A 25,284-nucleotide genomic window follows, 5' to 3' on the forward strand; every position below is an offset into this window, starting at 1 on the left:
TCAGACAACAGTACCGCGAGATAGGGTTGCGCACCAAAGGGGGACGGCACCTAATTTCGCTATATGCAGATGATATGCTTATATACCTGCGTTAGCCGGAGGAGAACCTGCAGTACATCTTAGAAGTGATGGAACGCTATGCGGCCTTCTCCGGGATAATGGTCAACCCCAATAAATCAACCATGTTTCCCTTGGGCAGATACAAAGGCATTCCACAGACAAACCTGCCCACTCTGCAGATAGCATGGCAGACCGAAACGTTTAGATTCCTGGGGATTAACATTTATCATACGGTAGTTGCTGAGCACAAACACAATACAGAGAAAGCTGTGGAAGGCGTTAAAAATAGCATGGAATTCTGGGCCAAATTACCCGTGGCTATGGTAGGGAGGGCGGCCCTGCTGAAGATGGTGGTCCTGCCCAGGCTATTGCATTTCTTTACAAACATCCCATTCATGGTGCCCAAGACCTTCTTTACTAAACTACACACCCTGTGCAGAGACTTCTTATGGCATAACACTAGAAACAGAGTGGCCCTGTGGAAACTACAGAACGCGTATGACAGAGGAGGGATACATTAACCAAATTTTGAGACATACCACCTAGCGGCGCAATTGCAATATGTAGCCAGGTGGCTGGCGGAGGACGAGACAGCAGCATCCAGGCTGCTGATGGATGAGAGTGCCCCTTACTTCCTACGAGAACTAATATGGTTACCCAAGTCAGCGATGCAAGGTAGGCCGAGATTGTTAACAGTGGGGTGGGAGGTCTGGCACAAAGCGTGCCAGACCATGGGACGCCCGACCCCGTGCTCCCCACAGGCGCCACTCATGGCGCTATGCGAAGCAGATGACCAACTAAGAAAAGCGATCCGGAAATATTGGGAGCCAGTGGGCCTAGATACCCTTGGGGATATCTGGCAAGAGGAGGAGGCTACGGATTTTCAAACGATAATGGACGGAACTGGGGTACAGGTGGGACAGCATATCACATATAGAAGAATAGTCAAGAGGGTGAAAGAAACGTGGTCTGAAATAGTGCTAGTGGAGCAACCGGATACTGCCATTGAAACAATGTATGACATCTCGGAGGGAGGGCATGAAATATCCAGGATATATGAATTAACAATGTCAAGAGTGGGAAAAGAGCCGCTCAAGTTACGGCGCGACTGGGAGGAGGAGGCGGGAGAGGCCATGCTAGATGGACAATGGGAGAGGGCTCAAAGATACCACAAGAAGGTGTCCAGAAATGTGAGGTTAAAACAGATCCAACTGTTACCCACAGAGCATACATGACCCCCCATATGATAACAAAATTTGGAAACGCAGAGGCACAAAAATGCCCTAAGTGTGGAGAGGAGAGAGCCGGGTTGATCCACATGTTCTGGGCATGCCCGGAGGTCGGGAAGTTTTGGGGGGGAAGTTAAACTCAAGCTGTCCGAGAAGGGGATTAAATTAGACACAGAATCCATATGGGCATGCATGCTAGGGGGATTTACCAGGCCATGTAATTTGAAACATGTATGCAAACTTAAAGACTTAGCATACATCCTGGGCAAAAGGAGAATCGCCATGAGCTGGAAAGCCACTCACAGACCTAGAGTGGAGAGGTGGTGGGAGGACCTTCTGAAATGGGCTGACGTGGAGACAATGGCATGGTACGAGGCGGCTAGCAAAGGGGAGGGTGATGAAGTGGGACCACTGATGGAATCGAGACAAATGATAGCCTCGCTACATGAGTGCACCGTTGTTGGTTTGGAAAACAAATCCCTACCATCTTCTTGCATTTGTATCAAGAGGCCTTTGTGCACTGTGTTACTTCTATCTTACGCCTAATAACATACACCTATCTTACTTCTATGGACACAAAACACAAGACACAAAGAAAACACATGAATCGATTCAATTATACCAATGGAATACATGTATTTATGCACAGCAAAGCATAATGCAGACAATGCTAAAACTCTAGCCAATATCGAATTTGCTCCTTTTATGCTTCTGGTGCAAATCTACCATGCAATAACTATAAGAATTTTAGGTCTCTAATTCAAGCCTGTGATTCTAATGCAGTCTAATGCAAGCGTCAAACATCCAACAATCCTATCCTTCATGCAGAATAAATCCTCTCCTCAATCCACACCAATCCACACCATACTTCACACTCACTCTCTTAAGACAATCCCTGTCTGATCTCCCTTTTCTCCCAAACCCAAAGCTCTTTGTGTAAGTGTCTGTTCTAATCAATCAGTTTAGTCTAGGCCCTAAACCATACTTTCCATTTGCATCTCTCTCCTCTTCAGCTCTTCTTTGTCAAGTCTCTCCTCTAAGCACAACTCTGCAATCAGCCAGTCAGTGGCAGGCCTCGCTCTGCCAGATCGATCTCATCAAGGCCTCATCAGGTTCTGCTGCACCAAGACACCTCTCCCTCGTCGCATCTAGCACCATCTCCAACAGCAACTCGCAGCAACTCCCAAAAACTAGACACTCTCCTCTCTCTTCACCTCTGCTTATACTTTCCAATGATGCACCCATTCTCCATGGTTACTTACATTCTCTAAACTAAGAATGTCTCTTCCTCTGTCAGCATATAGCAATGCCTGCCAGTCTGTGTTATGCGTGTACTTTCACTTCGTGTTCTGTCAGCATGATATTGGACATCATATCTCTGACATGGCCTTCTCCGTGCGGTGCAAGACACCATCTTCCATCTATTCCTCCATTCACTGTCATTCACTCTCCCTCTCTCTCTCAGAGAGCAAAACCATCTCCATGCTCCATGGCGCTGCCCCCACCTTTGCTGTCTCCGCGGCACACCACGGACAAAGTTCATGTTATCTGTCTGCCTGCAAAGATACTGTTTACAAATTCCTTCTCACACTAATTTATAACAATCTCTCTGCACTGAGCCCAGTGGCGCTTCTGTGTGTCTCCTTCCAGAAATGGCTTCAAATGCTAGCTAAATGCTTCCTAACGTTTACGCTTTCTTCTCGCAATGCAAGCGCTGGCTACATGCAGACTCATTCTAAGTGCACACTCAATTCATGGTGTCTCTAGAATGCATACATGTGTACATGTAACTACAAAGCATAACAATGTGTCATTCTAAATGGCTCTACATGGCATTTCAAATATGACAGTGGGCCTCATTACGACCCTGGCGGAGTGGGTTTACGCCAGCGGTATTCGCGGCGGACCCGTCCGCCCTACTACGAGTTCCCGTAGCGCCATGGAGCGTTTTCCGCCTGGTTTTTCCGGGCGGAGAAATCCATGGCGCTACGGGACCTTGTTGTTAATTACGCCACCGTATTTTACGGTGGCGTAATTAACGCCTTCCCCACTCCCATTATACCCTATGGGGCAAAAATGGGAATGGGGAAGGGTAAAATGGGGAATGGGGATTTACCGCCCCGCCAAGGTCGGAATGGGGCGGTAAATCCGCCAACCCCCATGGCGCTATCGGCAGCTTTCCGCCGTGCTCCATGGTGCATATTGCACCACGATTTCCGCCAGGGTCGTAATGAGGCCCAGTGTGTCATTTCAGGCCTCATTCGTTCTCTCTAGTGTCTAGCATGTTTCTCTCCTAATGGCAAGCGCTATAATGCAAACACATCATTCTAAAAGCATCTCTTTCTGTCATATATGGCAATATCATAAGTAAGCAAACCCTTCATATAACAGGGCCTATATCTCTCTTCAAATGCATAATGCAAAGGGCTAATGCATACAAAGTGGCAGTCTAATATGTGGATAGTATAATGATGCTACTTCTTCATGTACTACTAAACAGGATGCAATAATGGATAAGTAAACATGATGAATGAATAACTGGATTCCTAAAGGGATAATACTGGGTAACAATGAGTAACGGTTCTCTAACAAAGAGTACTGATTCTCTTATGATTCTCTAATGATAACAAACCCAGGCATCCCCATTTTATCAGATTCTACACCGTAGTGATCCCAGTGGCGAGGATCTGCTCGAGAACCATGAGGTGGACGGACCCCGAGCAACATGAACCAGAGGCATAACGGGGAGTGCTCGAGTTTATGGGGGAGGGAGAGGGGAAGACACTAGAGAGACAAACATGTAATGCATACTGTGATACACATGTAACTGTAAATGTCGGGAGTGTAAATTATACGTTGTTTGTGGAAAATCAATAAAACTTTTTTTTTATTAAAAAAAAACTAAATTCCTGTACCGCTGCCGTTGGAATACGTTTCGCAGCTGGTGCAGGGAGAAGAGAGTAGATCCTTCCACATGTAAACTTCCCCATGTTCTATCTTTCTTGCTCAACCTGACCTATTCTGGGTTGCAAATGACCACAGTGAAGGGCTACTTAGCAGCACTATCAATTTTTTAAAAATCGCCAGATGAGGGGTTATATTTCAAAGTGCCGATCGTGGTACAATTTCTGAAGGACTTAACCAATTTGTTTCCACCCACTACCTTCATCGTGCCATCATGTGATTTAATCTTGTATTAAGATGCGTTATGGAAGCTCCATTTGAGCCCTTACATTTGTGTCTTTTGAGGATGCTCACTATGGAAACAACCTTTTTAGTAGCTATCACATCTGCCCCTGGGGTAAGTGAACTACAAGCCTTATCTTCCAAACAACAATTTACATCCATTTCCAAGGATAAAGTAGTTTTAAGAGTTAGATCATCTTTCCTTCCGAAAGTTGTGTCAGAGTTTCATTTAGCGCAATGTATTGTACTGCCTTCTTTTTACCCTCCCCCTCATTCATCTAAAGAGGAGGAGAGACTACATCATCTAGACCCTCTAAGGGCACTAAACTACTACATCACAAGGACTGCAAGTATTAGCCTAGATGATCAACTTTTTTTGGTTATGCTGGCCAAGACTGGGCATGGCAGTGACAAAACAAACAATCTCTAGATGGATTTTAATGTGCATAACACAGTGTTACTCATTACCTGGAAAATATGTGCCTTTAGGTCTGAGGGTGCATTCCACACATTGGGCAAGGCTGTCCTCCACAATATAAACAAATAGGCAAATTCTTGGCACCCTCCTCCTAAGTCAAACTGCTTTGGGAGTCTATCAAAGATGAGGAATACGTAGGAGGACACAATCCATTTGAAAAACAAGTCACCTGTGGTAACGTTCTTTCGACTGGATGTTCCTCCCACGTATTCCTCATCACCCTCCCATCCATCCCCTCTTGCCTGCCTAGAATTTCCATGTCTTACACCTTACTTTCTCGCAACGTCAAGATTGTCTCATACTTTGACACAGCAAGTAAATTAAAGAGGGGGAAAAAACGAAGGGACGCTATGGAGGCCATGGAGGACCAAGATTCGATGCTGCACTATGCTTGACCCTATGAAAAACAAATTCCAAAGCAAGCTGGAAGCAGACTTGAATATCAAAGATGGGGAATATGTGGGCGGATATCCAGTCGAAAGAAAGTTACCACAGGTAAGTAACTTGTTCTTATCAACCATTTCCAAAGGCAAGCCTTTATAAGACCAACTAAACTTCTGTTTTGATTTTTTCTTTTTTTTACTAAATATGAATATTTTTGTTTTCAAACTATTAACTCGGAGGCCGTTATTTTTAGCATAAGCCACAAGTGTGTCTAAAGATCATTTAGCCAATGGGTGTTCTATCCAGCAGTATGGTGTCATCTGCATAGACTATCCTAGGTACTGAGATGTTGCCTATACGTGTTGGGAAATTATGCATAGATTCAATGGCTAAGCCCATGTCAGAAACATATAAATGATACAACAGGGGGGCCAGGGTGCAGCCCTGTTTTAAGCCCACATTAGTTGTTATTTCGTTAGTAATTTCTCCCCCTTGATTGACACGAACCGATACTGATGTATTAGTGTATAAAGACATCAGAAAATATAAAAGTGTAGGATTTATGCCCCATTTTTCCAATTTAGCCAACAATAGAGTGCGTGACACGGTATCAGACTCTTTGGTAAAATCTACGAAACATAAATATATATTACAATAAGCGCTATCTTGGCAATAAGAAGCAATAGTATGCAAGACACTTAGATTATGTAATGTACTGCAGTTTATTAAATATTTGCTGAGATGGTAAAAACAAGTAAGGAGTTTAGATGTGCTGATGGTCTTTGGTGCGGTTTATTAAATATTTGCTCTATTAAATATTTGCTCAGATCGTAGAAACAAGTAAGGAGTTTACATGTGCTGAAGGTCTTGGGTGCGGTTTATAAACTCTTTGCTGAGATAGAAACAAGTAAGGAGTTCACAAGGGCTGAAGGTCTTGGGTAGGGTTTATTAAATATATTATTATTATTATTATTATTATTATTATTATTATTATTATTATTATTATTATTATTATTATTATTTGCTCAGAAAGTGGAAACCAGGAAGGGTCTTACATGTGCTGAAGATCTTGGGTGCGGTTTATTTAATGTTCCTTAAATTCAGTTTGCACTGAATGTTGTGCCCTTTCTGTTAATACTCCAGTCTTCCCTTTTATTGAATAATGGTAGGCTTTGTAAAAGCAGTAGGCCTTTTGAAATCAGTAATAGGTAAGGCCACAGGACTACACTTCAAAAGCTGTTGGTGACACACAATCATTCAGTGCCCATGGCCTTGGTGATGCGCCTGTTTAAATTGTTGACAGCAGCCACTGGATATTCTGTGAGTAGATCTAGCCGAAGAAGAACGAAAGGGAGGATGAGAGTGAAACAATCATATTAAAGAGTAGCCTCTGATTAGAACATTGCGAGGAGCAAGCAGAAGAAAGGTTGGGAGACACAGTACATGCCAAGGATACAGTTTGCAGTAGGGGACAGAAGTAGGGGTGTACCAAACTTCTGCTTCGAGTAAGTATTCAGACGAATACCGGCTGAAAATTAGATATTTGGTTTTGGACAAATAATTAATTATCACTTCAAGCAGAATAGTTTCCCATACAAAATACATTAAGTACTGCTTTGTCTGCATGCCTGGAATCATTCAGGCATGCCATGTTAATCATTTATAAGGCTCCTTAACCAAATGCTGTCAGAGCAAAGGTGTGAAAGAGAAAAGTCCTTGCCCTTCAAGTGCTGGTCAGAGTTTCATCTGGTGGTTTACAGGGCAGGGGTGAGCTGAAGCATAACTCTCAATATTTTCCATTAATTGCTGATCACCCCTGTATTTTGCAGTTGAAAATGATTCAACTGCAACAACAGTTTATGAAGTCGCTATTCTTTAGGCGCTTATTGATTTGTTGATGACCTGTGTGTGAAATCTGAAAGTTACAGGTTCCAATCCCACCACTTCCCAATCCCAATAATACAATTAAGTGGATTAATATAGCTATTACAGAGATAACATTAAGTTCCAGGCCCTGAATAAAATAGCTCAGGAGGTAGTGTACCTGATATGATATGGTATGATATGATATGATATGGTATTTATAAACGTGCCTGTACACAAGTATTTCTAGGCACCACAAAACAAGGGAGGGGAAAAAAGACAAACAATCCTACTAGGCCATGTGACATTGGGATCGTGCAAGTGCGACAACGAGAAGTGCAGGGGGAATGGAGAGGGGAAGCGCAGGGGTAAAGTAGGGGGAAGTGTGATCAGGGCAGCATGGCTCTGCGCAAGTGCATCCAGGGCAGTGCAGCTCTGGGTAAGTGCAAGGAGGCAGGGTGGCTGTAGGGGTTACGGTTTCAGCCCCTATGTGAGCGGTAGGCCAGGAAGGAGTGCAAGGAAGACTGGTCATGGAGGAGCCTGATACTGAGTGAGACTGTGAGGGTACCAGGCAACAGTCGGCCTTGCAGACTGGTAGGTTAGCAAGGAAGTGAGAGAGAGAAGGCAGAGGAGAAAGTGGAACTTCAGTTGGTCTGGCTCAAGTTTGAGAGTGCCAGGAAGGCCGTTCCAGAGAGAGACACCTACAGCGGAGAGAGAGATCTGCCCCCCACTCTCTGCTTTGGGAAGCTCTGACCCTCAAAGAGTTAGAGGAGTTGAGCGAAAGGCCCTAGAAGGAAGGTAGTTAGGCAGAGAGAGTTTTATATAGTGATGGCTCTGGCCCCAGAAAGCCTTGTGGACAATGCAGACGGTCTTGAACTTGATCCTTGCCGGCACCGGGAGCCAGTGAAGAAATTTCAGGGCACCAGAGATGCGGTCCCTGGGCTTGAGACCAAGGATAAGTCTCCCAGTCCCGGTCTGGATTAGTTGCAGGGGGTGTATAGTAAAGTTAGGAAGATTGAGAAAGAGGTTGTTGCAGTAGCCCAGCCTAGAGAGAGAGAGAACCAGGGCTCTGAAGACAGTGAGCTTCTGGGGAAAAGTGAGAAAAGGTAGAATACCCCTGAAGATGTACAGCTGGAAGTGGGCCTTCTTGGCAAGGTATGTGATGTGAGGAGAGCAAGAGAGAGTGGAGTCGAAGTTGACACCAAGGCTTTTTGCCTCACCAGACAGCAAGGGAAGAGAGCCCAAGGAGAGCGACCAGAGTGAGAGAGGGAAAGCAGGAGCAGGGGTCCCAATTAGAACGATCTCAGTCTTATTGACATTAAGACAGAGATTGTTGGAGGTGCAGCAATCCTGAATTGCGGCTAGAGAATCAAGAATGAGCGAGGAAGGAGAGGAGGCTGAGGGAAGCCTGAAAGAGAGCTCAGTGTTATCCACATAGCACTGAAAGTTAAAAGAGAAGGCGGAGATCAGATGGGCTGAAGGGGCCAGATAGACATTGAAGAGCCAAGGTGATAGGGTAGAGCCCTGGGGGACACCACATGTGGAGAGAGAGGTGGTGGAGAGAAAGGACCCAAGTTGGACCTGGGAGGGCCGGTCCAGGAGGAAGGAGGTCATCCATGCCGGGGCCTGATCCGTGAGGCCCAGGTTCTCAGGGAGTCGATTAATCAGGGAAGCGTGATTGATCGTATCAAAAGCAGAGGAAACATAAAGGATGATGATGACAGAGGGTGAGCTGGAATCAAGATTAGAGAGCAAATCTTCATGGGTGTTCAGGAGAGCAGTTTCTGTGCCTCTGGCTGTTCTGAAGCTAGTCTGATGGTATGGAGACTACCAACAGATTCAGTGTGAAGAGTAAGCTGGGAGATGGCCAGCTTTTCAAGGAGTTTGTCCAGGAAAGGAGTGAAAGAAATCAGGCGATAGTTTGCCGGGCAGGTAGGATCGGCAGAAGGCTTTTTTAGGAGGGTTACACAAGTGAGTGCTTAAGGAGAGAGGAGAAAGATCCAGTGGTGAAAGAATGATTACAGAAATCAGACCATTCTGGTGCGAGGGTGGAAACGTGGTCCTTAATATTTCTGGAGGAGCAGGGGAGCACGTGGTTCGAAGGCACTTTCATAGATCTGACTTGTCTGTAAACATAATCGGGTGTTGTCAGAGAGAAGGAGGAGAAAGGAAGTGGAGAAGGAGAGGCGGCCAAAGGGGGCCTGCGAGAGGTAGAGGGAGGGAGAGAGGAGGAGGAAAGCAAAGACAGGATGCCCTGAGTTTTAGTGGTGAAGTGATATGCCAGGGCCGTACAGGGGGCCTGGGAGGGAACAGGAGAGGTGGAGAAGACAGAGAGTCTGTATTACCTTTGAAGCAGGTGGCAGCCCAGTTTATCAGAGGATGCACCCGAAGCCCTCCACTTCCTCTCAGCCACCCTGCACTTGCGTTTCAGGAAAGTGAGGTCGGAGTCATACCAAGAGATGTACTTGGAGGTGGGGTTCAGATGGATTGTCATGACATGGGCAAGGATGTCCACGGTGTAGGAGATGTAAAGATGCAGGTTAGAAAGAGCTGTGTCAGGGTGGGAGTCAGCCGCAGGAGTAGGATGAGCAGAGAAATTTGAGGCAAAGGCGGCCACTTACACTCACTTCATGGGCTGAATGACCTAGAAGGAGAGTGGCAGTGCTGCCGAGGGCCTTTCCGTGGGACAAGAAGTTTCAGGTGGAGGAGAGCAGAAAGTGGTCATTCCAAGAGAGAGGAGTAGTAAGAGGGTTAGAGACGGGGATGTCTGAGGAGATGAGAACATCTGAGGTGTGTCCGGCACAGTGTGTTGGACCAAAGGGTAGAATGGAGAGGGAGAGAGAGGTGCGAAGGTTGCGGAGGAGACTGGAGGAGGGGTTAGAAGCATCCAGGTGGATGCTGAGGTCTCTGAGGAGCAGAAGTTGAGAGGTAGAGGCAATGAGAGAAGAGGTGAGGTCAGCCCATTCTTAAAGGAAGAGGGTGATCTGGCCAGGTGGCCTGTAGATGGTGGCCACAGTCAGAGAGAGGCCAGGAGAGACAGTGAGCCCGCAGACCAGGCATTCAATGGAGGAATAGGCCTGTCTAGGAATGACAGAGGTAGGGGCCCACTCAAGAAAGATCAGGACCACTCCACCTCCGTGCCGGTTGGTTTTGGGCTCAGAGAGGATCTTGTAGCCCTCAGGTAGGAGAGTGTCAAAACTCATGACAGAGCTGGCTGTGAACCAAGTCTCAGTGAGTGCGAGGACATCCAGGTCAAGGTCTTCTAGGAGGTGGCAGATGTCAAAGGAGTGTTTGAAAGCAGAGCGAGAGTTGAGAGTAGCGACGTGGAACCGGCTACCACTCTTGAAAGACTTCCCGGGTGGGGTACAGGAGTGAGATGCACCCAACGAAAGCGGCAGAGGGGCCCAAGAGTGGATAGAGGCAGTAAACATAGGTGGCATAGGGGCCAGAGAGGGGGGTGCCAGAGCAGAGGCAGAGGAGGAGGATGGATGTGGCAGAGGAGACAGTGAGGTGGTAGAAGGAGTAGCAGGAGAAGGAAGAAGGAAGAAAGTTGATAAGATGCAGGAGCCACCTATCAAGAAGGAGGAGATTGGGCTGAGGACCCTGGATCATGATGGTACCATTAAGATAGACATTTATGATGATCTTAGAGGATTGGATATATGCCAAGAGGGCCTCCCACTGGGTGCCACCGTTAATGGAAGAGGAGGAGAAAGGAGAGAGAACAGAGACCATATGAGGGGTCCATAGATCTGGGGAGGGAATGACAAAGACGATGTCGGTGAGAGTCTGTCTGTACGAAGCACTGATGTAAGTATCAGCGATAGGAAGGCCTGGGTTTGAGACCAGTACATCCCTCTTGAACTCTTTTCTTACAGACTTAGTAAGAGGGATAGGATAGGAGATAGAGTTGCAGGTTGAACAGATGGGAGTGTTTGAGAGCACCATAGAGAGTGCGAGGAGGCGAGAGGTGAGGGAGAGCGTGGTAGGGGAGAGGACCAGCCCAGAGCCACACACCACAGGAAGCATTGGAGGGGGGAGGGTTCATAAAGAAGGGGGCACACCATTGGCACAAGTAGGTAGCGCACCACAGGGGAACGCAGGATCAGCGAGGAAGTAGGGCGCGCGGGGGACGCACTGTGAGAAACCGGATTCAACCCTCCCAGAAGAGGGAGATGCCTTGTTCTAAACACAGCAGCAATGCAAAAACACCCAGATTCAACTTTCCTAAAAAGAGGGGGAAAGGCTTGTTTTAAACACGGCAGAAATGTGAAGACACCCAAATTCGATTTTCCTAAAAAGAGGGGAAAGGGCCTAGTTTTAAACACAGCAGCAATGCAAACAATGCGACTTTCCTACGGAGATGTGAGGTGGGCTAAACAATACAATTAACTGAGATGCTCATGGGTGGTGCGGTAAACAGAAATTGGAGTAATATGAGGGGTGGGTCAGTTTAGTGGGGAGCAGTGACTGCTGCCTGCTCCCCACCCCGACTGCACCTACCTGGCTGGTCGCAGCAGGTTGACGGCTGCAGATTTCTTCCTTCCCCTGCTGACACCAGCAGACACCATCTGGGGCTGTCCTTTGCCGAGGGGGCTGCAACAGGCAGTGGGCTGCCCTGGTGAGTCGTGTGATAAGGGCACAGTGAGCCAATCAGGGGAGGTGGCGGGAGCAGGAAGGTTGAGGCAGCAAGAGAGCAGAGGAGGGAGTGGAAAAAATGTGGATCGTGCCGGATGCCTTTAATAAATGAATTAGGCTAAAAGAAATACGAAAGTCGGAGTGTTAAGGCCCTTGCAGCTCCTTACCTCATCAAACACCCAGCTCGAGTGGCTCACCTTATATGAAAGCACTTACTAATCAAAGAAAAATAGAAAGAACTCCTGTTAGCTGAACACCTTCTGCTCAAATGCAATCCTTCCCTAAATATTACAACAGACGCTTCCAGAGTTGCTGTATACTTCACAGAAGTTCAAACTCAAAAGGGAAGCACTTACAAGTATAGAAAACACAGTTGCCCATCTTCAAGCTGTATTTCTGTGAGGTTCCAATACATCTGAACTCCAAAACCGCAATGTTCAGCCAGTGAGTCAACATCACTGTTCTCATCTGTGTCATGAACCGCCAAATTCGTCCATTCTGGACTTAATGGTCCATGATGCACCGCGGTATGAACTCCGTCATCCTTCCAACATGGCCGAAAGTTTCGAAACACTGCACACCAGCCCTTGCGTGTTACGTTCGACTTCCTAGAAAACAGCCATGCTCCTGCGCCGCCGCGTGTTTCAATGCTACTGCTTGGAGTAGTTAGACGCGTGTTGTCGGAGTCCGGATACTGAACGCTTCCTAGTGAAGGGCAACCAAGAACTCACGCTGGAATCCGAAGACCCGCGCCCAGGCCTATACAAGTGCTCACTGTTCTTAGAGAGGAACAGCTCCAACTCACTGATGAAGCCCGACTAGGCCAAAACACGTGTCTGGGGTTACTGTTGGTACTCTTGTTCAGAGGAGAATTGCCTAGCATTCCGGTGCTGGACTGGCCCTAGGCATTTCTCCTCTGTGAAAGGGACACTGAGCTAAATATTTGGTTGAGACTCTCCTGGGGGCCATCCACCCAAGATCATGTCAATGGGCTGTGTTTGGGCCGCTAGAGGGACTCCCAGATCCCCCCTTGTTTTGCAAATTAAGTAGCTTTGTGTTTCACCCTTAGTTACCAGGGGAATCCAGATGTAGACCCCTTGCTAACTGTTCTTAGAGAGGCACAACTTCACCTCACTGATGAGGCTCGACTAGACTGAAACACTTGTCTGGGGTAGCTGTTGGTACTCTTGTTCAGAGGAGAATTTTATTTATTTATTTAAATCATTTTTTTTATAATGCGCTTAATACCTGAGTTCGGTTTCTAAGCACAGATCCGGGATTTGAACCTCTTTTTCTAATGGATTGTGTCCTCCCACGTATTCCTCATCTATGATAGTCGTATCTCGCGAGCTTTGCTGCTTCGGAAAAAGAATTTCGGCAGAGGGTGCTGTGTACGAGGTTATGGCATCGATGTCCCTCGAGGGCCGCCGTGGCGTGTCAACGTCACCAGTAGTACAAATAGCTTGTGCTGCGCCCGTTGTCTTCAGTTCCTTTTTTTCCGAGCTTTGCTTTGAGACAACATTGCGCTATGTTTTTTCATAGTGAAAACATGTCCTCTTCTTCTACTCATTCGACACCTAAATCAGGGTTTCAAAAAGTGTTATGACTGTGCGACAAAATGTCCATTACCGATCTTCACCGGGTTTGCCTTTGGTGTTTGGGTAAAGACCATGATATCGACGACTGAGGCTCCTGTCAGTCTATGACTGAAAAAGCTCTTGGCAAACGAAAAAAAGGAAAATTGGCGGTGGGGCGGGAAGCTTCGAAGGGCTCCTTGAAGAAATACAAAAAAAACAGGGAGTCCAAAGACTCCACTCGGCATAAACATCCGAAGAGGTCTCGATCGAGGAGTCGGTCCAGCCATTCTTTGACTTCTTGTAAGAAGTTGAAGAAGAGACGTTACAGGTCTCCCTCTTCGTCATCAGACACCTCCACTGAGGGGATAAGATGCCTGACTCGGTTGGATTCCCCCAGCAAGTGGAATGCTTTCAAGGTGGAAATGATGCAAATCTTTGAGAACGTGGCCTTGACCCCCTCAAAAGCGCCTTGCAAGAGTCCGACCCCGGTCGCTCCCTTGGACGAGGCAGGCAGGTCAAAAACTACTTTGGCAAGTAGTAAGTTGGAGTCTCGATACGCGGGACCCGACACCAAGAAGTCGAAGGCTTCTACCTGGGAATCAAGTCAATCCCTGGTTCCGTCGAAGAAACATAAAACAAGTTTATCGACGTCTTCATCGACGCCATTGGCGCCGTTCACTTCGACGCCGATGTCAAAGACATCTCCATCGAAGAAACTTTCGAAGCCTTCGAGGGTCACTTCGAATCCCTTGAGGCAAATTCCGGTACAGGAAAAAATCTACAAACCTGTACCGAGGTCTGACTTTTTTAAGTCAATGTCCTCTATTTTTGAAGAGCAAAGTGCCTCTGAGGGGGATGGTTCTCTGTTAGGAGTCAAATTTAGCTCTAGAGAAGTTCCTAAGGAACTAATTGACCCTGAATCAAGGTTGAAAGGCCTCTGCGACTGCCTCCACTCTTCCATTGGCCTAGATACGTCATCAGAGTTGGAGTTTACAAAACCTGACCCTTCAGAACATGCTGATTCAGGGTACAGCAACCTTATGAACAAGGTGAATGAATTCATGGGTTGGTGCAGGGCCTCACCAACCTTTGAGCAGGATGATATGACAGAAATCTGAATCAGGGTCCACAAAAAGACCCAGTTCTACCCTTCGACAGGGCACTACGAAGGAAGGTAGAAGCTAACTGGGAGACTCCTGAGACTGGTTCAGCTATTAATAGGAGCTTTACTGGAAAGTATAGACCATCTTCCAATGACCCTGATTATCTCAGGAAACACCCTACAACTGAGAGTCTAGTGATCCAGGCTGTGACTGCTTCCAGACAGTCAGCCTATCCCTCTATTCCCCTAGATAGAGAAGATAAGAAAGTGGATGCTTGGGCCGGCAAGGTGTTTACCTCGGGCAGTATAGCTCTTAAGTCCACAAATGTCACCTGTACCCTAGCCAGGTTTACCCATACTCTGTGGGACTGTATTAAAGGCGTGGCTGAACATATTCCAGAAGGCGAAGAAAGGGAAGGCTTTCTGAATATAATTAAGGATGGCAAGAGGGGGATGGGGGAGTGCCTCCAGGCAGGGATGGATACTGCTGACAGCATCAGCAGATCCATGGCTGCAAGCACGGCACTGCGCAGATTTGCGTGGTTGAGAAAGTCGGGGTTTGCACCAGACGTACAGGCCAAACTTCTCAACATGCTTTTCGACGGCTTGAGGTTGTTCGGCAGCAAGGCGGACGAAAGCTTGGAGAAGCTGCAGACCTCCAGGGCGGCGGCTAAATCCTTTAGCGCCTCCATTCGGCAACCTCAGCAACCTTATTTGGGCTCATCTTCCAGGAGAGGTAGTTCTTTTCGTTCCTACTCCTTATTTGGTAGAGGAAAAGGACAGGATGTACAGAAAGGACAAAGGAAATTCCCTTGTGGTGGATGAGGTAAGAGTGCTAAATCGGCCTCAGCAGCAGGCATCTTTGCCCTCAGCCGCTGCTGCAGCCGCCTCTAAACCACTCTGAGGCCTTAGCCCACAAGACCCTGGTGGGAGGCAGAATCTCTCAGCATCTGAGCGAATGGCAGGGCGTACTTCAGATGCCTGGGCACTGGAAACAGTATCCCAACGTTACTGCCTTCCTTTTCTAAAGAGGCCTCTGGATCATCCACCGGGCCCAACTCTGTCAAAATTCCAGATCCGCTCCTTGTGCAGGAGATTTTAACCCTGCTAGAGAAAGGTGCAATGGAACATGTACCTGTAGCGAAGAGGAACCAGGGTTGGTATTCCCCTTATTTTCTAATTTCGAAGAAGAACGGAGGACTGAGAACTATCTTGGATTTAAGAAACTTGAACAAGTTCCTCAGGAAGGACACGTTCAAGATGGTCACACTTTCTCAGATCCTTGAGGCTCTCCAAATCCAAGACTGGTTGGTATCATTGGACCTTCAGGATGCTTACTTTCATGTGCCAATCCATCTCAAGCACAGAAAGTACCTGAGGTTCGCTGTTGGTGACTCTCATTATCAGTTTTGAGTTCTGCCATTCTGGTTAACCTTCGCCCCGAGGGTTTTCACCAAACTGATCGCCGTGGTGGCAGCGAGTCTCAGGAGAGGGGGGATTCACGCCTACCCCTACCTGGACGATTGGTTAATCGGGGCTCGTTCTCCCGAACAGGCCCAGGAACATCTGAGGATCACCTGCCACTTCCTTCACAGACTGGGCTTCTCCCTCAATTACAAGAAGTCCCATTTGATACCTTTCCAAAGACTCCAGTTCATCATAGCGGTCTTATATACTTCCTCGGGCAAAGCCTCGCCTCTCGAGGTGAGAGCTCAACACGTTCTGCAGATGGTAACAACATTTCAAGGTGCCCAGCGTCTACCGACCTATGATTTTCTGAGGTTACTCAGCCTCATGGCATCCTGCATTTTTCTGGTGCTAGAGGCCAGATTCAGAATGAGATCCTGTCAATGGGCCCTCAGGACTCAGTGGTCCCAGTTTTCTGGGAATATGTCAGATATTCTGCAGGTTCAGAGCAGATTTGCTCAAGACTTTATATGGTTGGCCTGCAAAGACAATATTCTCAATGGGGAATCTTGTTGGCAGCCATGGCCGGAGATAACTGTAGTGACGGACGCCTCACTCACGGGTTGGGGAGCCCATGTCAACAATCTGACAATCAGCGGTGGTTGGTCTCCATCGGAGTCCAAACTACACATCAACCTTTTAGAGCTGAAGGCAATCAGATTAGCGCTGAAGGCCTTCCTGCCCTCTGTACCGGGAAAGAATGTCCTGATAATGACGGACAACACAGTGGCCATGTACTATCTCAACAAGAGAGGAGGCGTAGGGTCACTACCAGTGTGCAAAGAGGCAATGCAGCTCTGATTCTAGGCAATACGAGAAGGAATCTCTCTATCTGCAGTTCACCTAGCCGGAGAGCAGAACACAGTGGCAGACTCTCTTAGCAGGCAGAGAACAGTCTCCCACGAGTGGGAACTAGCTCAGGAAGTCCTTCAAGAGATCTTCACCCTTTGGGAAACCCCTCAAGTGGATCTGTTCGTGACCAAGCTCAATCGGAAGTGCAATCAGTATTGCTCAAGGGAATTTCCTCCGAGAGAAGCTCTAGGAGACCTATTTGTGGTGGACTGGGAGTTTCCACTTCTGTACGCATTTCCTCCAGTCCCTGTGATTCCTCACGTAATCAGGAGATTGAGAAAAATCAGGAAAACCATGATCCTAATTGCCCCGGATTGGGCCAGGAGGACATAGTACCCGGACCTTCTGCACATGTCCATCTGCCCTCCAATACGTCTTCCACAAAGAGAGGATCTTCTCTCGCAAGAGGAAGGTCGGGTTCTCCATCCAGAGGTCAAAACACTCAGCCTTCAGGGATGGTTTCTGAGAGGCTGTGATATAAGGATTGGGACCGGCCGGATAACGTAATGTAGATTTTGCTTTCGGCCAGAAGGCCAGCAACAAAATCTTTGTACCTGTGTCGTTGGAATAAGTTCACTAACTGGTGCAAGGACAAGAATGTGGATCCTTTTCAATGTGGCACTGCTATATTGTTGTCCTTCCTATTGCATCTGGCCAATCTGGGGCTCCAGATTGGTGCAATAAAAAGATACTTGGCCGCTTTCCATCTTCAAGCGCTCCTCTGAGGAGGTTTCTTACTTCACAATTCCATTCGTTATCCAATTTCTGAAGGGACTCACTAACGTGTACACTCCAGTACCATTTCATGTCCCGGCCTGGGATTTAAATCTTGTGTTAAAGTTTCTAACAGTTTACAGTTTGTTGGAGTTGTCTGGGTCGGGACTCCCTACCTTCCGCGCACCTTTCTATAGGGTCAATTGGTGAGTCAGCCTGCAGCCTCGCTCCTGGTTCGTCTGGGGCCAACTCCAGGGATCCCAATTGGCTGAATGATTGGGTGGGATGACAAACCTGCGGATAATGGAAGGCACTGGGGGGATTCAATAGCCCAAGGATATAGCAGTTATGCTTAGGTATTGGTTCATGGTCAGATCCGAGGAGTCGTATTGGTGTTTATAACTTTTTGCTTTATTGGTGCTTTTGCAATTCCACAAGGCAATTTAGAAACATCATAGTGGTGGAAAATGCCAGTTGTTGAACATTGGTGAGTGCAAACAGCCGACGCGCGTTTCGACCTAAGTCTTTTTCAGGGCCAATTAAGTAGTGTGGTGCGCTCTGATTAGGGCTGATAGCTGGTCCTCCCTTGTCCGGGTGCCAGTGGGGCTGATTAGCCTGATCTGGCGCCACGATCGGCGGAGGGGAGCGTTAATCCTTTTTCCCGAAGAGTAGTTGGGAACGGAATGTGCTGCATGGACAAGAATGTGGATCCTTTTCAATGTGGCACTGCTATATTGTTGTCCTTCCTATTGCATCTGGCCAATCTGGGGCTCCAGATTGGTACAATAAAAAGATACTTGGCCGCTTTCCATCTTCAAGTGCTCCTCTGAGGAGGTTTCTTACTTCACAATTCCATTCGTTATCCAATTTCTGAAGGGACTCACTAACGTGTACACTCCAATACCATTTCATGTTCCGGCCTGGGATTTAAATCTTGTGTTAAAGTTTCTAATAGGTATACCGTTTGAGCCTTTACATTCCTGCCCATTAAGGTTCTTGACATTGACAACTGCTCTTCTTGTGGCACTAACATCAGGCCGGAGGGTAAGCGAGTTGCAGGCTCTTTCATGCAAACCTCCTTATACTATTTTTCATAAGGATAAGGTAGTTCTTAATGTAAAACCATCTTTTTTGCCGAAAGTAGTTTCTGACTTTCACCTGTCGCAAAAAAAATACTTCCAACTTTCTACCCTCCACCTCATTTGGGTGAAGAGGAGGAGAGGTTGTATAGATTGGACCCATAAAGGGCTCTGAGCTTTTACATAACAAGAATGGTGAATTTATGCCAGGATGACCAGCTCTTTGTAGGTTATACTGGTCCTAAATTGGGATTAGCGGTGACAAAGCAAACAATATCCCGCTGGATTACTCTAGCTATTGTAGAGTGTTTCAAGCTAGCGGGGAAGTATCTGCTGAAAGGACTTAGAGCTCATTCCACGAGGTGCATGTCTACTTCTGCAGCTCTTCAGAGAGGGGTCCCCGTAATCTGCTCAGTTGCAACTTGGGCGTCAATTCATACGTTTGTTGAGCATTACTGCTTAGATTCTTCATCGTCCCAAGAAGGCCTGTTTGCTAAATAAGTACTTAATTCCATCCATGATAAAACTAAATAGTACTCTCACCTCCTATTTTCTTACTGCTTTGGGAGGCTATCATAGATGAGGAATACGTGGGAGGACACAATCCATTCGAAGAACAAGTTACTTACCAACTGGTAACATTCTTTCGACTGGATGTTCCTCCCACATATTCCTCATCGCCCCGCCCAACCTACCCCGCTGTACAATTTACATGATTTACACGTTCCGTTTGCGAAGAGCTTACAGTCTGAGACACACATGGAAGGTTCCTCGAATTATAATGTAAAAACAGAACTCAAGCCAACGGGCGCAGCACAAGCTATTTGTACTACTGGTGATGTCGACACGCCACAGCGGCCCTCGAAGGACATCGACGCCACGACCTCGTGCAAAGCACCCTCTGCCGAAAAATAAATTCCAAAGCAGCGAAGCTGCAAGATACGACTATCATAGATGAGGAATATGTGGGAGGAACAGTCCGTCAAAAGAACGTTACCAGTTGGTAAGTAACTTTTTCTTCTCTGTATGGTCTTGCTTCTAAGACCAGCACGTTGCCCCTGTGCTATCCTCCGTTCACATTGCCTAGCATTTCGGTGCTGGACTGTCCCCAGGGATATTTCTCTTCTGTGAAAGGGACAGTTAGCTAAAGACTTGGTTGAGACTCTCCCGGGGGCCATCCACCAAAGAACAGGTCAATGGGCATGCTATCAACAGTAACACAGACACAAGTGACCACAGTTCAGGGGTGTTTATTGAACTTCAACAAGGGTATGATAAAAGCATATCTAAACCTAAATCTACAGATGGGAGCAAGCTACGACTTTCAAATAATAATAACACAGTCCTAGTGGTGTCTTGTCAAAATAAAAGGGCCTATACTAAAAAACCTATTGCCAATGTTACCTCTAAATACAAACAGCATGGGGGACAATGTTACAAAAAGAAAGAAGTGTTCAAAATGATATGTCAGGATGTTCAGGCTGTTGGCCTTCCTTCCCCACATTTTTAGCAGTGGATAAGGTGGTTCACTCGAGCGAAGCACAGTCTCTGGCTTCTTTAGCATGAGGATACGGTTCAATCATAACATCGGGACCTTCCATTTGCAAGTTTCTTTACTTCTCAAAGTCTCATCATTCAGAGGGCCTGATTCAACCAAACAAAAATGATGTTATTTTCCTCTTTGGATTTCTACAAGTATTTACTTTAGGTGATTCACTATTCACCCAGATCCCCCTCAGTCAGGCTCAGACCTCTTTAGTACAATGTTCATTCCCTTTTGATCCCCCTTATTTAGTTTGTAGGATATTATTTTGGGTGACTCACGGTTGACCGAATCCCCCTCAGCCGGGCTTGATCCCCTTTCTTTTGATCCCCCTACGTTGGGCTCAGATCTCTTTAGCACAATGTTTGCAGCATATTCTTTTGGGTGACTCACAGTTCACCCCGGATCCCCATCAGCAGGGCCGAGATCCCTTTTTTTAAACACAATTAGTCTCCCTTAGCCGGGCTGGGACCTATTTCAATCGAGTATCAAAGACTTTCGAACGTGCACAGGGTTTAGCTTGAACCGTTGCAAGACCAGGGACGTCATTTGGGGGTCGCCAGAGGTCGCAAGAGCGACCTCTGCTGATTGGACAGCGACCTCTGTCACTCTCTTGCGACCTCTGGGAGGGGGCGTGGTTTCAGCCACCAAGCGTTGCGTGCTGCGTTCCTCCATTTTGTGAGCAGCACGTGTGGTGTGGCACAGCGCTCCTGCTTCACGCTGCGTTCCTCCATTTTGTGAGCAGCACGTGTGGTGTGGCACGGCGCTCCTGCTTCACGCTTTCCAACACACAACAAACACGGTAAGTCAGTTAAAGTTATTAGATTTATGTATGTTTGTCTCTCAGGTCGTCACGTCACGTGTAGTGTGCTGCTGGGTTGGGGTGGGGTCTGGTGAGTGGGGTCGGAAATGCGGCGTCCTTTCCTTGCCGCGGCGGGTTCCAGTGCTGAACTCTCCTGCGGCCGCGGCGCCGCTAGCCAAAGGCCCAGGCTGAGGTGTGTCACAACTCGGCCTGGGTCTTGCCTGCGCAGGTGACTCTGAGTTGCCGGCCTCCCCGTCCCATTAGAGAGAAACCTGGGGGGAAACTCAGACACGTGCTGTTATTAATGAGATGCCGGCACTGGAGGTTCCCGGGGGCTCTTCTGTCGCCCCCTCTCTTCCCTTTCTACTCCACCATGTGTTCTATATTACACGGGGGCCGGAGCCCGGCTCTGGTGCCTTATTCTGTGTCCGCGTTCAGCGGCCTCTCTATCTTGCACCGGGTCTGTCTTTATCCCGGTCCTGTTCCTCACGGCTCTCTCCCTTCCCCGCCGACTTGCTGCTTGCTTCCGCCCGCCCCCCTCTGCCAGCTTCTCCCCTCGGTTATTACGTGTCCCCTCTTCCCGTCGCCTGGTCTTCCCTTCTCCCCTGGTTCTCACGTCCTTTGTTTCGGCCCCTCAGTTCTTTGCCCCTCTGTTCTCTGCCCCTCTTAAACCCCTGCCCTCCCCCGCTTCTCTTGTTGGTTTTTATCCCGTCTCTCCGCCCCTCTTATCGTTTTATCTCGTTACCTTTCTCTTCCTCACCGTCTTCTTATTTTTCTTCAATTTGTTTTCTATTCCCGTCCTATAATGTTTCTTTTTGTTTGTTTCTCGGCCTGGTACTTCCTGCCCTGCCCCCCTCCCCACTTTTGTAACGCTCACCTGATTCCCGTAGAGGCGCCGGTCTTGACTGGGCGTATACCGTATCTGCAAAGGTGATGTGTAACACACGGCTGGCTCTTTGGGCTGGACCTCTGTGCACTGTATGTCTGACTTGAAGGGTAAGATGTCTGCAGATAGAAAATATGGGATTAAGGAACTGGGTTATTGAATGTCTCTCTCTTCTTCCCTTTCTCTTCTCCTGTAGAACCCCAAAGGTTAATGCTCTCACCTTAGGTAAGTGAACGCCGTGCTCTCCATCTGCCTCGGGGCAGGGTGCTGTAACCAGTTTCTTCACTGGATAAGGGGAGCAGGCCTCTTGACTTCAGAGGACTGCTGTCCGTCGTTTACTGCACGAACGGTAAGTTTCGAGTAATTCTAATGTCTTTAAAGTCTTTAGTAATGATGTTTCTTGTTTTGCAGGGTTCCGGCGATGGCGGATGACGGGCTGAAGTGAGTTGAAGATGGAGCCCGTGTGATGAATAGAAGCGCCTGGAAGCACGTAAGTAAGCGCTTGTTGCCTGCTTCACGATGCGCTCTAACTGTCTTTTTATTTTGCAGGTACAAGTTCGGAGCGGCGGCAGGGTGCCGGAATACCCACTGGGTTAGATGTGGAAAGGAGTAATGGCACGTGAGTATTAAAGTTCCCCAATGTCTTTAAACGCACCTTGTTTTGTCTTTCAGATGCGGGATGCAGCGCCGAAGGCCTCCGGAGCGTGCGAAGAGTTGGTAAGCTTTTGTCTTTCAGATGCCGGAATGCAGTGTGAGGCGTTGGTGACAGCCGATGGACCAGGTAAGTGAAGAGCTGTCACTGAAGACTGTAATGCTAACCTGTTCTTTCTTGTCTTTATAGGTATTGCTGAAGACTGGATTCAGGATGGTAAGCCTTTTTCCTTAGGCCCAGGATCAGATGCAGAAGACACAATGAGCGTTCTGCTGCAGAGGATGCAGAATAACGCAAAGCAAGATTCATCCATCGGGTGTGGTTTAAATAGCCTCCTGTAGTGCTTAGGTGTCTCCTTCCACAGCCATGCCTAGGTAAGAAAAGAGTTCCTGCTTTCCAGAAGAGTTACAGTGTTCTGAATCTAGGGAGTGGCTCCTGCCCCACCCAACAGGAAAAGTATTTCCAAACAGAAGAGGATCAGAGGCTCAACTGGCAGGCAAGTAAGCAGCATGGTCTGCTGCAGGTAAGTCCACCCAAGCATTATGAGCCCGGCGCTTCCAGCGCTGGGACTGGGCATATTTATGAGCCTGGTGCCACTGGCGCCAGGACTGGGTCCAAAAGGTCCCAATTGGGACTGGTTGGCACTCGGAACCTGGGTTATGGATCTGCTTCCAAGGGAGTTGGGAAAACCCTGACCTTTTGGAAGCAGAGATCATGACAGTACCCCCCCCCCCCCTCAAGGCCCCTCCCAAACCGGGCTTCTCCGGGGGTTTTGGCTTGTCAGGAAATGTTCGGTGAAATCTTTTGATTAGGCGAGGAGCGTGGACATATTCAGCAGGTTCCCAGGATCTCTCTTGGGGGCCGTAGCCTTTCCAGTCAATTAGGTAAAATAGTTTAGATTTGGAGATCTTGGAGTCCAGAATGCTTTTGACTTCAAACTCGAGTTCTCCATCAACTAGGATAGGTTTTGGAGATTTAGTTAGTCGGGTTTGAGGTTGCACGGGTTTTAATAGAGAGACGTGGAAGACCGGATGTATCTTCATGTGCGGGGGCAAGTCCAACTTGACCGCTACTGGGTTTACTATGGTAGTGATGGAATAGGGACCAAGGTATCTTGGGTTGAATGTGCGTGGCCCTTTTAGAGGTAGATATTTGGTGGATAACCAGACTTGATCCCCTACTTGATATTGAGGGGCTTCCTTCCGATGTTGATCTGCTCCTTTCTTGTATTGTTCTTTAGCCCTTTGAAGGTGAGAAACAGCTTCCTTAAAGGCTTGGGTGATTGTAGAATGCAGGTAGTCTACTGCTGGTGTTTCAAGATCTTGGAGGGGATCCAACTCCGAGGTTCGAGGGTGACTGCCGTACAAAAGAAAAAACGGGGTTTTCCCAGTTCCCGAATGGACAGAGTTATTGTAGGCATATTCGGCTATCCAAAGGATGTCTTTCCAAGTTTTTTCAGTTTGTTGCAGCATGCAGCGTAAATACTGTTCCAGAGTTTGATTGGTCCTCTCGGTTTGTCCGTCGGTCTGAGGGTGATGACTGGTCGATAGTCTCACATCAATTTGAGCCGACCGACAGCAACTTCGCCAAAAATGAGAAATAAATTGACTACCTCGATCCGAAATTAGAACCGAAGGAAAACCGTGCAGTCGGACGATGTTTTCGAGAAATTCTCGGGCCAGAGTTGCTGCTGTTGGCAAGCCTTTGAGCGGAATGAAATGCGCCATCTTGGAGAATAAGTCCACGATTACTAGAATCGTATTGTATCCGGAGCATGGAGGTAGATCGGTGATGAAGTCCATAGAAAGCGTATGCCAAGGGCGAGGTGGGATGTCAATAGGGCGTAAGAGGCCTGCTGGTCTTTCCTTTTGACTCTTGTTTTGGGCGCATACTCCACAGGACATTATAAAGTCTCTGATATCTTTTTCCCAAGACGGCCACCAGAAGTAGCGCTTGATCTTTTCTGAGGTCTTGGCCATACCGGGATGTCCTTCCATTAAAGAATCGTGATAACAAGAGATTACCTTTTTCTGTAAATCTGTGCTGGGTAGGTATAATCGTTCTTGGAAATACAATAAGTTGTCCTTTACTGCAAAGTCCTTTCCCTGCAGATGCCAATTATGTATGTCTGCTGGAGTTACAAGTTGCCTGGCCTTATCCTTAACTTCCTCTATGGATTCTGTGGCGATTACACCCAGAATTCTTTGTTCGGGAATGATTGGTACAGGTTTAGGGTTGATCAAGTGTTCTTCCACTCCCATCCGAGAAAGGGCATCAGCTTTACCGTTCTTTGTACCAGGTCGATAGGTAATTATGAAGTCAAACTCGGCAAAGAATAATGCGCAACGGAGTTGTCTAGAGGATTGGGCTTTTGCGGTTTTCAAATATTGCAGGTTTCGGTGATCCGTAATCACAGTAACGGTGTGTCGGGCCCCCAGCAGATAATGCCGCCAAGCCTTAAAGGCAGACTTGATAGCCAGAAGTTCCTTGTCAGTAATCGTGTAATTGATTTCAGGAGGCGAGAATTTGCGGGACCAAAATGCCACGGGATGCAACTGATTGGTTACCGGGTCCTTTTGTGATAGAACTGCCCCCATGGCAAGGCTTGAAGCATCAGTTTCCACGATGTAGGGGAGTTCGGGGCGAGGGTGTTTTAAGATTGGTGCAGAGATAAATTTAGTCTTCAAATCCTGGAATGCTTGTTCCGCCTCGGTAGACCATTCAAAACGTTTGTTTTTCTTTAACAAGGCAGTGATGGGCTGGACTATTCGA

This window comes from Ambystoma mexicanum, chromosome 14 (genome assembly GCF_040938575.1).
Source record: "Ambystoma mexicanum isolate Mex_15411 chromosome 14, UKY_AmexF1_1, whole genome shotgun sequence".
Lineage (NCBI taxonomy): Eukaryota > Metazoa > Chordata > Amphibia > Caudata > Ambystomatidae > Ambystoma > Ambystoma mexicanum.